General features: G+C 33.9%; 1 long non-coding RNA gene across 1 annotated transcript; it reads right to left on the bottom strand.

Annotated features, from left to right (window-relative positions):
• Positions 1-657: 657 nt before the first annotated feature.
• Positions 658-14,306, bottom strand: LOC145674577 (uncharacterized). The gene is made up of 3 exons (XR_014128983.1): positions 14,173-14,306; positions 1,853-2,002; positions 658-874 (listed from the first exon to the last, which is right to left on the bottom strand). It is a non-coding gene; the product is annotated as an uncharacterized LOC145674577 (long non-coding RNA).
• Positions 14,307-15,976: the final 1,670 nt, after the last annotated feature.

Genomic DNA, 15,976 nt, shown 5'->3' with positions numbered 1-15,976 from the left:
TAATAAATGAATTGTGTATTAACGTAAAATGTTAATTGTAATTAACACTTAAAAAACAGGAACAATAATGAGTAAAGCACAGAATATATTATTTTTCTTCATACTGGAAAGTTTCTCGTCTTGCATTCTCTAAGTATTTTTCTGACATACGTAACTCACAAATAATGTTCAATATACAACTGATACATCACTCTCAAGCAAATAACATTAATAAACCAAAGCAACAGTTAAACGGATTCGCAATCTTAATAAGAGGTTTATATTGGGCAAATAATTTAGTCAATTTGCCCATATGAGTTTAAATCGTTGATAATATGTAATTGTGTAAGTTATTTTTATACTACCCTATTAAGAATGTGAATCATTATTGTATAGAAATATATGCAATAAATACTTATAATATATAAAATATAACAACAGAGGCATGAAAACGAACATACGAATCATATACAGTACTGGTTAATGGGATACCGAACATACTAGTTTCATATATATTACTTTCATTCCTGTGCACGATAAAACAGTAGATGTCAATGCAATGAATTGGGCAACGACATACTTTATTACTATAAAATTATGTTCTGCAATACATAAGAAAATATTAAATGATACCCTCCAAGACGGATTTATTTAATTATACAGAGATTACGGGACAGATATACACATATTTATTTTTAAAAAATTGAAGTACGCATTTCACGAATTATCCTAGTAATCTCCAATGCATTAACTTTAGTTTTGTCCTTTCACGGTAGCATGTTTCTTTTGGTGGCTGAACTTTCCATATCGTTTTCTCTATTACTCCCAGTTTTTGAAGTCAACTTTAGCTGCATGTAATTAGCCGATGGTAATTAGTTGCATGTAAATTTCATGTCTGAAAAAAGAATCACATAATGTGTTGAATGATAAAAGAACAATATCCCCAATTAGGAGAAAGAAAAAATTACCTATACCATTTATGATACTACACATATTGCAAATAACTTCAACCCTACAGAAACACCGTTTGAAATATTTAATATAAGTGAAATGAAATATTTGAGTTTTACATCCAACGGTTATTCTCTGTAGACTAAAGGAGACGGATGTTAACAACGTTTTAACCTAATTTGAAGCAGCAACAGAATATAGATCCTGAATAGAATTTGCGCAGAAATTAATATATGTGTATTTTAATCAGAAACATGTGTATAACACGTACAAAATTGTAATTGGCCTGCTATTGTGTGTGAACATTGCAATTTTTATATAAGAGTGCACTACTTAATTAAGACACTTGCTTTACTCCTGCCTTTCCTTCTAATTGCAGATGATTACTATGTTGTATGAATAATGTTTTACTTCAGCACACAATTTCCTTGTTGCTGAAACATTTTACCCCTTCTTATCGCTTTCATTCGTTCATTTTTTTTCTTTCTAAGCGTGGGTTTTTAATCTGGCCGTTTTTATTTCTTTTGCTTCTGTCTAACTATTGTGCTAATTCTTTCAGTTTAACTCTGGATGTAACAGGATCGAGCAAGAAGAGTACAAACATCATAAGCTCTTCAGCACTTATTATTTTTAACTCAATACAGAATTTTCATATTATAAAAAATAGCACTTTAAAGACGTTATATTTACATACAATACGATTCACACTGAATACCGTAGTTGTACATTTGTTATACAAAGTCAAAAATGGAAATGATTTCAATATTCATCAAAGCGACCACCTTCAAGCATAGGCCAAGCTGACGTCAATGCGTACATGTTTGAAGTTTCTATCTACTTATCATCAGAGTCACCTAAAAATTTACATTATCAATACGAATTAAAAAAAAATAAAAGAAATAAAAAAATTGATCTGCCTTACACCTCTGTCTACCGATGTTATACGTAATTTCTAAATTACATTGCAGCGCGTGTATTCACCAAGTTGCTTTAAACCTTGGAATTCTGCGAGCTACCAAAAGCTATCCAATTCTGCAAAATTCTGCTTCAATAACTGCACTGTTCCAAATACCTGTAGAAAAACAGAAAATACAAATCTCATTTAGCTGAAAAGCAACATGAAACAACAATTAATGAATAATTTTCTTTTTTAAAAAATAAATATCCAAATAACCATTCTTCCATTAATAATTCTTCTATCAAATTATTATCAAAATTTGTGTCAATACTTGTGCTCAACATATGAAAAATATATAAATGATATCCTTACGGGAGGGATTTCGCAAAACTATATTAGATCAAAAACTTTTAGATCACATTTATGATACAAACATTTTTAGGTCACGAACTAGCCAGCAAAAGAAGAATCTATGTATGAAGTTTTGTCGATGTTTAAAAATCATTCGGTGGAATAACTAGAATCGCTTTATATCACGAATTTCATATACAGAGGATGTCACAGCTGATGACCGAAAATATTAACATATTGAAAAGAGCAGAATTTGAGTAAAACCATTTAAGACTTCTCAGCATCAATATTGTTATACGGTAAAATCGCTTATAGTTAGTTACATGTATAAGGTTTAGCCTATTTTTAAATGTGATGTACCTTCTGATAAAATCGAAATGCATTCGAAATAAATCAAACAAGTACTTGCTCGCAGTATTATTGTTATACGTATAGGTTCGAAAACTCCACAAAATGCAATGAATCTCAACTGCATAGGAACCTGAAACGTCCGAACTGTACGTGTGGTAAACTTGAAAATTTATAAATGGAAATGGGTAAGTGTAAAGCAAGGACTTGAATGAAGGGCAATGGTCGGAAAAAGGCGAAACAAGAAAGGTAAAAATGCGTTATTAAACATGGTTTCAGGAATAGTATACGGGACATTAAGACTACTAAGAGCGGGCATAGATTCGGACCACAATCTCTTAGTGGCGAAAGTGCAAAGCTGGTTAAAGTCAATCAAGAAAAACGGGAGGAGAAATCGACAATTGTATGTAACAGTAATGCGAAAGAAGATAGGAAAAAAAAAAATCTGGCAGCAGACAATACGACAGGCTGCGTAGAACAAACTAAGGAAAAGTTAAACAGACTCTACTAGATAAACACAAGAACAACACTGGCAAGATGAAAAGAGCACCTAGAAAAACGTGGATAACTGAAGAAATGCTTAAGATGATGGAATGCAAAAGGGCGAAAAACACAGACACCAAAGAATACAAAAGGTTGAATAATGAATTGAGAAAAGAAACTGACAGGGCCAAAGAGAAGTATTTGGAAGCGATGTAAAGAAATAACACAACTTCAACGACGTGGCAAATATGATCTGATGTGTCAGGAAGCATAAAATTGGGTGGGAAAAGTAACAAAATTATACACACATTTGGAATCGAATATCAAGAAGATGGCCAGCAAGAAATCCTTAGAATCAAGGAGGAATGTACAAAGGATCTATATGACGAGAAGAACCGCTCAGGAAATATCGTTATCGAAGCAAAAGAAGAAATCAACGAAGACAACGAACCAAAAATTCTGAAAGCTGAAGTAATACAGGTCATCAAAGACATGAGAAGGAAGAAGGATACTGGAGACGATGACATACCAGCGACTTGGTGAAAGAATTAGGAGACAATGCAATGAAGACATTGACTTCACCAATTAACAAGGACACCTGAATAGATAATGGCCGAAGGATTTTCTAGATGTTACAATGGTTGTATTGTTTAAGAAAAAGCAAGCAAAGAAATGCACTGATCACATAATCTTAATAAGCATTATTTCCCATACTGGAAATGTTATTAAGCACACACTAAATACATGGCTGGCAAGTAAGACAAGAGATTTGGAGTAAGATCAATTTCGGAATTCCGGATTAAGGATCCGGAAAGGAAAAGGAACCAGATATACTATTGGGTTGATAAGAATTACAACAGATCGAGTCCTTGAGGTAAAGGAAGAGTAGAATTTGTGCTTCATCGACTGGAAAAAGCTTTGACGGGTAAACTGGACGAAAGTTTTAAAAAGTCGAGGTAAACTGGAGGGATAGTCCATTTATTCGCAACCTATACACAGGACGAAGAGTGAAGTTGTGCCTGAACCAACGAGAAATCAACAGTATAGAGATTGAGAGAAGAGTCGGCGACAGCGATGTTGTACGTCATCCCAATTACGTGAACGCTGAATGAAGGCAGGATTAATGGAAGTTGGAGATTTCAAGAATGGGGGAAGATCATTAACAAGGTGAGATAAACGGATAACACAGTTATTATAGATAGACCCGAAGAAGAATACAGATAATAGATAGAATAGCTGACACTGAGAAGCAATATGGAATCAATATCGAAGAGTCGGTAAAAAAAATAAAATAAAAAAAAATTCCATAGAAACACGACCTTACTGAGCAGAGTAGAAAAGACCACTTCAAATGTCTGAGAAGTACTTGGAGAGAAGTTCACAGCACTGAAAAGATCAGGTCAAGAATTGCAGTGGCTAAAGAGGCATTCGACAAGAAAAGGTTATTCCTAACTAGCAGGCTTAACATTAAACTGAAGAAGTCGTTCAAATATTATATATGGAATAGTATGGTTCGGAGAGTTCGACATTATGTAAGTTAGAGAAGATATACTTACAGAGCTTCGAAACGTGGTGTTGGAGAAAGATCGAGAGATAAAACGGAAACTAACAAACGAAAATATTTTAACACGAGCTAGAAAGAATAGGACGATTTTTGTGAAGAAATTGCTTTCTTGATATAGCTCAAGAAGGGAAGAAGAAGAACAATACAACTTATCGATGATTTGAAAAATAATAGGAAATATCAATAAACGTGGAAACATTTCTAGACGTTAAACTAAAGGAGGAGGGGGGACTGCCTGTTATATTTCATTCACTTTTAGTTCTTCATGGGGGTTCACCTTATGAAGAATTAAATCGAGAAGTAATTCACATGTTGAGTAACTTCCTCACTAATATGCCACTGGGTGTACGTCTAAAATTACACTCCAGAATTCGTACAAACTTCGATAATCAGTTATAACAAACGAAACGTGACATTATCAAAGAAGCGAATTGTATATCATTCACAGAATCGTTGGTAACTGACCAACTCTCGTTGCCATGGCAACAACAGAAATAATACATTTCAGTGTTGGCTGGGTTAAACCAGCTGTTTAAAAAAAAAATCGTAAAACTGTAAGTGTTCGTAAAACCTTGAACACACATTTGTGGGCTATCACCTGTCACTCCCGTATATTATTCGTATTATATTCAGACCTGAATTCCCCATTCATTACTCGAAGAGATTATGCTTCTTTTGTGATTTGTTTATAGTTTGTTGTTTTTGTTATGCAATTGCAATTTAAAAAAAAATTCTAAATACTGTTTCGTTTTGGTAGTGTTTACTTTTGATAAAATACATCGAAATACAGTACTTTTTTGGAGAGGGGGGGGGTCATACTAACCTCACGAGAAGCATTTACTGAAATCAGAAGTATCTTTGCTATCTATTTAAGTACAAATGGGTCAAAGTGGGCTCAATTCTTATCTTTATTTACTTTTCTTACTGATATACATATTAAGTAGTTGTATTTCTTTAACTTGGACTAATAAAAGTCGTAGTGAACTAACTTGGACTTAATTAGTTCTTCTGTACTCTGCACTGTTTTGAAGTTGTCCATATGTAATTCTGTATAATGGTTTTACTTGTGCAACTGTTTATCTTTTTGTCCTCAAATGACTTAACAGTTACAGTATGTAAAGTATGTAAAGATCAGTACAACATATTTTATCAGGAGTCCTTCGTGAGTGATTTGGCAGACATATCGCATTTGTGGCCAATTAGTCTCGGTTTCGAGTTCAAATGGAGGACCATTTGTTTCGGATTTAAGTCGAGAAACGGTTTGGACTAGGCTTTATGCTTATGTGGCCCCTTCCAACATAACCCGGTTGTTGCATAATAACACCAAGGTAAAACGAACTTACTTCTGTCCATATGTAATATAAATACATAGAGCAAATTATTTAAACCAAAAAACCGGGTTTAAACGAAAAAAGAACGGGTTTTTTGGTTTTTCAACAAAAACCATGGTTTTTGCCAACCCTGATACATTTAAAGTTAACTGAACTTTAAATGCAGGCAAATAAGTGCGACGACTGGTCAGGGTTGGAAAAAACCATGGTTTTTATTAAAAAAACCAAAAAAACCGTTTTTTTTTGTTTAAACCAGGTTTTTTTGGTTTAAATGATTTGCTCTATATATTCATATCATATATGGACAGAAATAAGTTTATTTCGCCTTGATGTTATTATGCAACAACCAGGCTATGCTGGAAGGGGTCACATAAGCTTAAAGCGGAATAAAAGCCGCTTCTAGAGCTACATGCGAGAGAAATTGTCCTCCATTTGAACTCAGATCCAAGACTAATTGGTCACAAATGCGATACGTCTGCCGACTCACTCACGAAGGAATCCTGATTTAAAAAAAAAAAAACGTTATACAGATCTTTACATGCTTCTTAATATAACTGTCAAGAGTCATTTCAGAAGGACAAAAAGATAAACAGTTGCACAAGTGAAACCATTACACAGAATTACATATGAACAATTTCAAAGTACTACGGAGTACAGAAGAACTAATTAGTTCAAGTTACTTAACAACGATTTTTATTGGTCCAAATTAAAGCAATACACCGACTTAATCTGCATATCAATAAGAAAAGTGAATAAAGATATGAATTATTTGAGTCCACTTTGGCTCAAACTCATTTATACATAAATAGGTACCAAAGATACTTATTTCACTAAATGCCTCTCGTTGGGTCTGTATGACCCGCCCCCCACACACACACAAAAAGTACGGCATTTTCGATGTATTTTATCAATAGTAAACGTTGAAACGAAACAATATTTAGAATTTTTCTTCGATTGCAATTACATAACAATAATAACAACTACAAAAAAATCACAAAATAAACTTGTAAAAAGAAGTTGATTTTTTAGTATAATCTTTTTGAGTAATGAATGGGGAATTTAAATATGAATATAATACGAATAATATACGGAGTGAAACGTGATAACCCACAAATGTGTGTTTATCAAGATTTTACAAACACTTACACTTTTACGAACATTTTTTGTTTTTTGGTTTACACCAGTTGGTTTTTTTGAAAAAACCAGCTGGTTTAAACCTTGGTTTAAACCAGCCAACCCTGCGACTGGTGTATGAATATTTTTCATCCTGAATATACTGTGAAAATGATCAAATCTAATTTGATAATGTCACTTTTTAAGAATAGCTTCTCTTTGCTGTAATTCACCAGAGTCTACAAGTTAAATCTCACACAGTATGTATTGAAAAGGGGGGGGGATTACAATGTATGATGGACTTTGCTTCATATACGATGAAAAAAAAAAACTTTATTTGTAAAATCCAGCTCGGGCAAAGCTTTTCATCTTCCGCCGCCACTGATGTGAAGTACTTCTCGATTTAACTGTTCAAAAATTCTCATAGTCATAACAAGAAAAAGGTAATTTGGTTTGTCATGATATTTTCACCTTACCATTCTCCAGTGTACACACAAAAGGCCACGATCATACTTGGGAAGTGAAAAGATGGGGTTGTAGCGATTCTGTTGAGATGAACTACGGAAAATGCACAGTTTTACCTCTGTAAGAGGTTATAAAATGTAAATGCAAAACTTACCATTATAAATTATTACAAATATTTATCAATTTCTATCATACAGAAAGAGACTGAAGTAGAGCACTAATATAAGGTCGCATCTAAAATTACCGATTTTAATATAAGAACACTGGACGTTGCATTCGTTATTTTTGAGCAATAAAATAGGAAAACCGTGGGTTTACTTACACAATTGGGGGTGAGTATTGATTACAAACCAGTATAATTACGCAAAGTGAGATATAAAATATTTTAGGCAATATAATATAAACATTATATATGTAATATGTTCTGTAGAAATAATATGCAGATACTATTATCTGTATCAAAGGCATTCAAATATAAGACCCTATTGTGTATATCTGCAGTAAATGCTGAAGACAATATAATAATAGGAGCATGGAAGGAAAGGGGAACCGATTTCGTGCAGAAAATTTCATATTTGTAGCTACAATATACTAGTCAGAATATCATGAATTTGCACGCAACCGATATTAATAAGAAAATTGCACGCGCAAAAGACTCATTCCAAGTAAAATCAACAAGATTACAACCAAAGTGAATTTAATGTTAAAATTTAATTACTATTCCAAGTCTACAAATATTGCCGTCAAATGACCTAATATGAAGGCTGTACGGCAGGGAGAACCATCAACTTGACTTAACATAACCTCACAAACTGAAGTACAAGCTTCGGTCATAATGCAAAGTATTATATGACTTGAGGAGCTTACATTTAGTTACTATATTTGTTGATGTGTGTGTCTATAGTATCAAATATATGCTGTTTGGTTAAATATATAGATGGAAAAATGTTGTTTCTGTGAAAACACAAATAAAGTTCTTTCTCCGTCTGAAATGTTACTCAATTTTACAGTAACGTTCAGTTCGGTTTACAGCTGTGCTTGTATGCAGGGGTTCATGTCATTCTCAGTGCCTAAGACTGGATACTTGGGGTGGCGGCAATATAGTACTTTCGTACTGCCTAAAGCAGGGTTTCTCAACCTGGGGGTCGCGAAATTAAGCAAAAGAGATAAATATAATTAGAAGCTAATACCGGAAAATATTTTTAAATATTACTTTGAATTTTGTTCTGATAGGCATATTTTAATTTTTATACATACTGTTAAGAACAACAAAAAATAGATTTACTAAACATTTTCAACAGGTGCAGAGTTGTTTAAAAATAAATTTGAATGAAAGAGGTGTGATATAAAACTAATGAAAACTACATATCGAAATACCAGAAAAATTCAAACGCAATAAAACCTCAATTAAAATTGAAAGCTAATGAAATACCTGAGCATGATTGATTTCACTAGTGCGGCAATGCCTGGTTCAATCTTCGTGACGTACATTATCAAATAATTAAAAATACCCAGTAACGTTTTTTAACTATCCGAGTTTTTTTAAAACCAAAATTAGAAATCACTTTATTTTCTTTATCATATGACCCAAAATCAAGGGAGTCACGAATTTTCCAAAAGGCCTCGATTTCGAATCAGTATGACGGATCGGATTCGATATTAGTTATATGATTGAACTGACCAAATTTGGTTTTAATGCATTCGCTTTTAGCGAAGTTATGTATCCACTATGTACACGAAATTGATTCTACTATTATAGAAATAGATGGATATCGTAATATCTCTACAATAGGTATATTAAAAATCCCACACAAGCTTGTTACAAACCAGAAATTATAAGGAAGCCGCTGGCAAGAGGATGTGATAAAATGGAGATCGTGATAGGAGTTAGGGTGAGAACCACTGGTTTACAACGATGTCAGGAAGTAAATTTGAACAGTGCAGTGTAGGAAGGGAAACTAAAAGTGAATGTCAGGGGTGATAAAATTACACTGTATTTCTACTCTATGTGCATCCGAAAAGAAGTGTTATCTTTCAGGAATTGAATCACTTCTGATTTGTTAACAAGTGTATGTAAACATCACAAGGCATATTTACTTGCAAATTTATGACCATTATCACAAGTTGTTTATGACCCATTTACATGTCAAAAAAAAGCCAATCACTAAAGCTTTGAGAAACACTAGGTGTTGATTTTGGAAAAACATTGACTTCGTAAAGGATATTTGCAGTCAAAATGTCTGATACGTGCAGAAACCAACTCGGCAAATTTTCTCATGTAAAATGTGAACAAAGTTGGCAACAGTGAACACGATATATCTATTTTGAAGTATCTGAAGAAAGAAAGAAAAAAAAAGTGAAGAGCATCTCAATGTTTCACTTACAGAATGAGGGTACTCACGTTTAAAATTCCATGCCATTCCGTTATACAGTGAGCACGCATATGATAAGAGGAAGACTAAAGTTCTCTGAAAACTAAACCAAGCAAAGTTTTGGGAACATAGTTTACCCCTGAAAAAGATTTTCGTAGAATTCCAAAAGACTCGTGATATGGATAAACTTCTGATTTAATAACGGCCAAACTCCACAGTCAAATCATTCGAAGAAAGAGAGAAAAAATACAGCTGCTAACTTTCATGCCCTTGTCGTGGGGAAGGAAAGATATTATCGAGAATTAAATGTAAGTGAATATTATTTCAGATTCTTAGATCATACCTCCAGCTACAAGGGCTATCCAAGAAAGCGGCAGGATAACTATTCTCTGCCTTATAGTGATAACGCACATGTCCTAAAATGAGAACTGTATACAAAAAGTTAACTATTTTGAGGTGCAAGGGTGCATTTTACACTCCTAATGTACGGTAACCTTGATGATATATCTTTTTTTTTACCAGATCTACAGACTTTCATGGATTTAAGATAAAATCTTAAAGTGACACACTGCTTACATACTGGGGTATGATTTTCTGTATTATGCTCTATGCAATATTAGAAGCTCTCGAGAACGATCCGGAAATCTGCAATTCTGCTACTTTGATCCTCTTTCTCCACAAACTATTAGAACAACGGAAGGAAGATTTCAGAGGTCTTCAAACCGAAATAGTGTTAACAAGTAAACGAAGTTTCATTAAAATATGACTGTGGGTGACATTTCTGATTTTCTTTCTGCGTGATTTGACGTGTAATGAGCCAAAATGAACTAGAGTTAACTTCAAATATTTTTTCTCGGGCTATCAGCGAATAGAAAATATTAACTTCTGATGTTTGGAATGCAGACATTGCATTCACCTTCAAGGATCGTTATGAAGACATCGGAGATGTGAATGTGATCTCTATATGTGTCTTCATAACAGAAGCACTTCACACATCTTATAGAATTAGTTATGCATGATTACCGAACCTTTTTCAATTGTATTCTATTGTCATGATGTCTTGATAAATACATATTTTAAGCCAATTCTGAAACTAGGCGCGTTCTAAGAAAATGATCGAACGAAGTAATTATAACCACATTAAGGTTATTATTTCAATCTATGCTTTAAAATATATTTTTGGAGAATTTTTTTTAACCTATTGCAATAAAACCCACTGTGGATTTTGTGGCTGGGGAGAATTCCAACAATACTGCCCTTCGGGTCTCGTCGTTATCCTATTTCAAGCAGGGTTTGCCCAAGTGGGCCCAGCCCGAAAAAAAAACGGTGGGGTTATTCGGGTTGGACCCACCTGAAAAAACACACACCTGGGTTTCTGAGCTTTTTCTTAGTATATTGTTGGTAAAACTAAGGTGATCGCATTGAAAGTGATTTTTATCAGATTTTGGTCTTTCCTTGGACGAATTAGATGCTTTCGCATTAAGGTATACACCACCCTTCAACATAAGACATTTATAAAATTCTAATTGAATAAGAAACCTTATCTTAGCTTGAGATAATTGTAAAACAAATTAATATATGGATTATGCTTATAGCCTGTTTGAAGTAAAATATACAATTTTATATTTTAGAAAATACTTTCCGTGAATAGTGAGCTCACCGACTCGGCGACGCCGAGGGATGTTATCCCTCATACATTTGACGGGTTTAAGGCCATAGGTGCCGATACTAGCAATAAATATGTAGTTTATTAGTAAAACTATTAGTATTAGTGTTCAAATTGTCAAGAAATTATAGTACACAATTTTTTAAAGGTAACTGGAATAGAATATTTTTATTGTCGTTGAACAACATTTGTTGCAATAGACAACGTCAAGAGAGTATACAAAATATATATACATTGAATACATAGAGGAAAAACAAATGAATTCATGGTAACGAAGACAGAAAACGTGCCCTGCGGGGCTCTCACCCGCCTTAACTCACTAACGCTCGTTTGGTAATACTGACCTAATTAAAATTATGAAACCCTAAAACGACCGAATCGGAATAGAATATCGCAACAAAGTAGGCGAAAAATTGGCCCCCCAAAGCTAGCCCGGATATAGTATACATGAAGCTGCATCAGTTCCCGAAAGAGCAGGACGCTCATACTTTTAGGGATTATTCATTGAGTATGTACGATCTTACGACGGAGGTAACAAAGAGACTTTTATTTACTTATCGACTGATACGAAAATAAAAAAGAACGCACCTGTACTTTATATCTGCATGTGTAGTGCCCTTGTACTTTATCTATGACTATGTGTGTGTGTGGGGGGGGATTTAACGCATATCGCATGTCTTGTGCATATTGATACTTCTTACCAGGGTTGGCAAAAACCATGGTTTTTATTAAAAAAACAAAAAAAAACTGTTTTTTTTTGTTTAAACCAGGTTTTTATGGTTTAAATAATTTGCTCTATATATTCATATCATATATGGACAGAAATAAGTTTGTTTCGCCTTGATGTTATTATGCAACAACAGGGTTATGCTGGAAGGGGTCACATAAGCTTAAAGCGGAATAAAAACCGCTTCTCGAGTTACATACGAGAGAAATTGTCCTCCATTTGAACTCGGAACCAGGACTAATTGGCCACAAATGCGATATGTATGCCGACTCACTCACGAAGGAATCCTGATAAAAAAAATACGTTGTACTGATCTTTACATGCTTCTTAATATAACTGTCAAGACTAATTTCAGAAGAACAAAAAGATAAACAGTTGCACAAGTGAAACCATTATACAGAATTACATATGAACAATTTGAAAGTACTACGGAGTACAGAAGAACTAATTTAGTTCAAGTTAGTTAACAACGACTTTTATTGATCCAAATTAAAGAAATAGGCCCTACAACGACTTAATCTGCATATCAATAAGAAAAGTGAATAAAGATACGAATTATTTGAGTCCACTTTGGCTCAGACTCATTTATACATAAATAGATACCAAAAATACATATTTCACTAAATGCCTCTCGTAGGGTATGTATGACCCCCCCCCCCACACACACTCACAAAGTACGTCATTTTCGATGTATTTTATCAATAGTAAACATTGAAACAAAACAATATTTAGAATTTTTCTTCGATTGCAATTACATTTCAATTCACAAAATAAACATTTATAAAACTTATGGCATATATTCCGAAGTTGGGCGTCCGCTTTCGTAAAGTTTTTTCACTGTTATCTCCTTTCCACACTTTCTGCAATTTGTTATTAGGTTCATTAATCAGTGCTCTTCACAAACTTACAAAAGATTTTGCTCGTTATCAATGTATTCCTTCACAAATGTTAAAACTGCTAGTTCATTGCCCTTGTACATTCGCCATGTTGATAACATAAATGCTAGTTTCTTTCCCACAATGCAACTGTTCGGTTACCTTGCGCCAAGTAGGTCCCTCCGCTCGCCATATAGTCCCATGTTTATAACCACTTATATATAACAAATAAACAGAGTTTTCGAGACTCTTATATATTATCAAGCACACAAACGATCAAATTATCCATATATTTCCTGTAAATTTTAAAAATTTCGCTGGAAACGGACGCCCAACTTTGGAATTTAACCCAAACTTATTTTTAAAAAAGTTGCTTTTGTAGTATAATCTTTTTGAGTAATGAATGGGAAATTTAAGTCTGAATATAATACGAATAATATACGGGAGTGAAACGTGATAACCCACAAATGTGTGTTCATCAAGATTTTACAAACACTTACACTTTTACGAACATTTTTTTGTATTTTGGTTTAAACCAGCCAACCCTGCTTCTTACTATTGCACAACGTAGAAAATTTATGGTATTTTATGTAGAAGTGGTAATAGAACACAGAAGAAACTCAGATCAGGGTGTTCTCATGTATACTATTACCGTTTTCATTTAACGACTTTTTTTAAACGATGTCTGTCCTTTTTAGCCTAAAGGACATATCACATGAGATATTAAACTAAAACCAATATTACTTTCACATTGTATCTACTTTCATAGATGACTTACATGTTCCACACCTTCATAATCAAGTTCTTTAAATACTATCCTTCCCTTCTGAAGTAACATATTTTACCTGCTGATTTTAATACAATGCTCCCATATTCGTAAGTTGCACTACCGAAGTTCAATCAAATATCAGCACTAAATTAACTTATTTCGCCGCCGGGAATGTTATACTTGAACTACATTTTTAAAAAATCACTCAAGATTATAACTTATCTATAAAACCAAGGTGCCAAAGTGGAAGTGTATTAAAGAGGTGTTTAAAATTACTTACAATTATCCTTTCATCCCGTAATGCTCCCCGCAGTCCGGACTGAATTCATAACGCGTCTGCTATAATTTTCAACCAATTATAAGGCTTGTTACAGTTTGGTTTATGACGTAACAGTAATGACGCTTTCAAAGAATTGTACATGCACATTTACGACGAGGGAAGCAATTTGTGTGTGCTGCGCATGCGCAGTACTCAAGTGTATTGTTATTTTCACACTAGATTCGTACCAGGGGTGTGTCTCCAAGAGCGACCTTTTTAATTTTTTTATTTCCTAGAAGATGAGAAAACGGAATTTTTTTTTGCCATAACAAATAAATAAAAAGGAAACACATAGTATTCTAGCTTTCAGGTACAGTTGTACTAACGCTATAGGGGAAAATTTTAATAATAATTGCTTCACGCTGTAGTTTTAGTTTTAAGAGCATAAGAAATTAGGAAGTGGCTGGATCCACACCCAAAGAGAAGAAAGAGACAAGAAACTATCAAGATGTGGATAGTATTTCGTATATGACGTCATTATAACTTAAGCCAATGAAATTTGTTGTATGATAGAGATAAGTTTCGGCATGGTTTCAGCGGAAAATTTATAATTGAACGCCATTGTTTATTGTTTGTATTGGGTGTGAATTTAATTTTCAGTTCTTTTTTCGAAAAATTATTTGTCGAGACTGAGTGAAGCATGTTGCAAACCACGGTGCATATTTATGTTCAGGTGTAGTCCTAATTTTGGTAGTTATAATTTTTTTCTAAACATTTTTTGAAATTATTTATGTAACTGGATCTACCAAGAAATGTGACTAGGGCTTTTAGAAACTTACTATTGTGTAGTGTGTAAAAGTTAATATGCATGTTTTAGGAAAGTAGTTATTTATTAACATGAATTGCCTGTTATTCTTATAAGAATAAAATCGTTTAAGAATCAAACATTCGGTATATTTTTGGAGCTGGGGGATCTTTCCTGTATTATTTTATGGTTTGGGTAGGTTAGTTTAGCTCAGGTTAGAATAGGATATTAGGGGCATTACTCGAGCAGACGGTTCTACCAAATTTTCACACGTTTATTGCGGCCACGAACCAACTAAAAAGCACGAATGCTATCTAACCGAGTCTAACCTCAAACCCCGAGCAGAGCGAGGGTGTTTGTCCGTAGGGAGGAGGCGCGTCAGCGACGGGTAGGGTTCATACTCTTAAACGAGGATAGTGGAGAAATATCCGCAATAATTTTTACGTGGTGATTTTATCAGAATTCCTACTTTCTTCCTATATATTCTGTGTTTTTGATGGTTTAGGCTAGGTTCGGTTAGGTTATGTTAGTAATTACACTTACGTAACATCAACTCATTTCTCCTGTAAACATGCTGATTTTACCCGATTTTGGCCCCTTAGTTCCAAAATTATCCCAAACATTCGTGTCTAGGACACGCGCACAGGTTTATAGAGAGCATTAGAAAGAATTGTTGAAAATCTAAAGAAAAATATTTAAACTATTCTCTACTCTTACAAAACGTTGTGCATGGTAACATGATATGCAATCGGCATTGCTTGAGCAGACTGTTCTGTCAATTTACATTTTAAGGTTAGCTGAGATTAGGACGAAAAATGTTTCGGCATTTGTGCTGTAACGCGAGACCATATAACATTCGAAAAAAGAGCAGGCCTTTGTTTAGCACAAGGGATCCAGCACTTTTTTCTAAAAAATGTTACAATTTTGGTAATTTCATTTCATTTGCAGTAGGTTAGGTTAGTTTATGTTACGTTAGTGTAGGAGTCCAGCATAATTTTCCAAAAAATGAGAGAATTTTGC

This window comes from Thermobia domestica, chromosome 17 (assembly GCF_964235325.1).
Source record: "Thermobia domestica chromosome 17, izTheDome1.hap1.1, whole genome shotgun sequence".
In the NCBI taxonomy this organism is placed as follows: domain Eukaryota; kingdom Metazoa; phylum Arthropoda; class Insecta; order Zygentoma; family Lepismatidae; genus Thermobia; species Thermobia domestica.
This window is presented reverse-complemented; position numbering and strand designations above follow the sequence as displayed.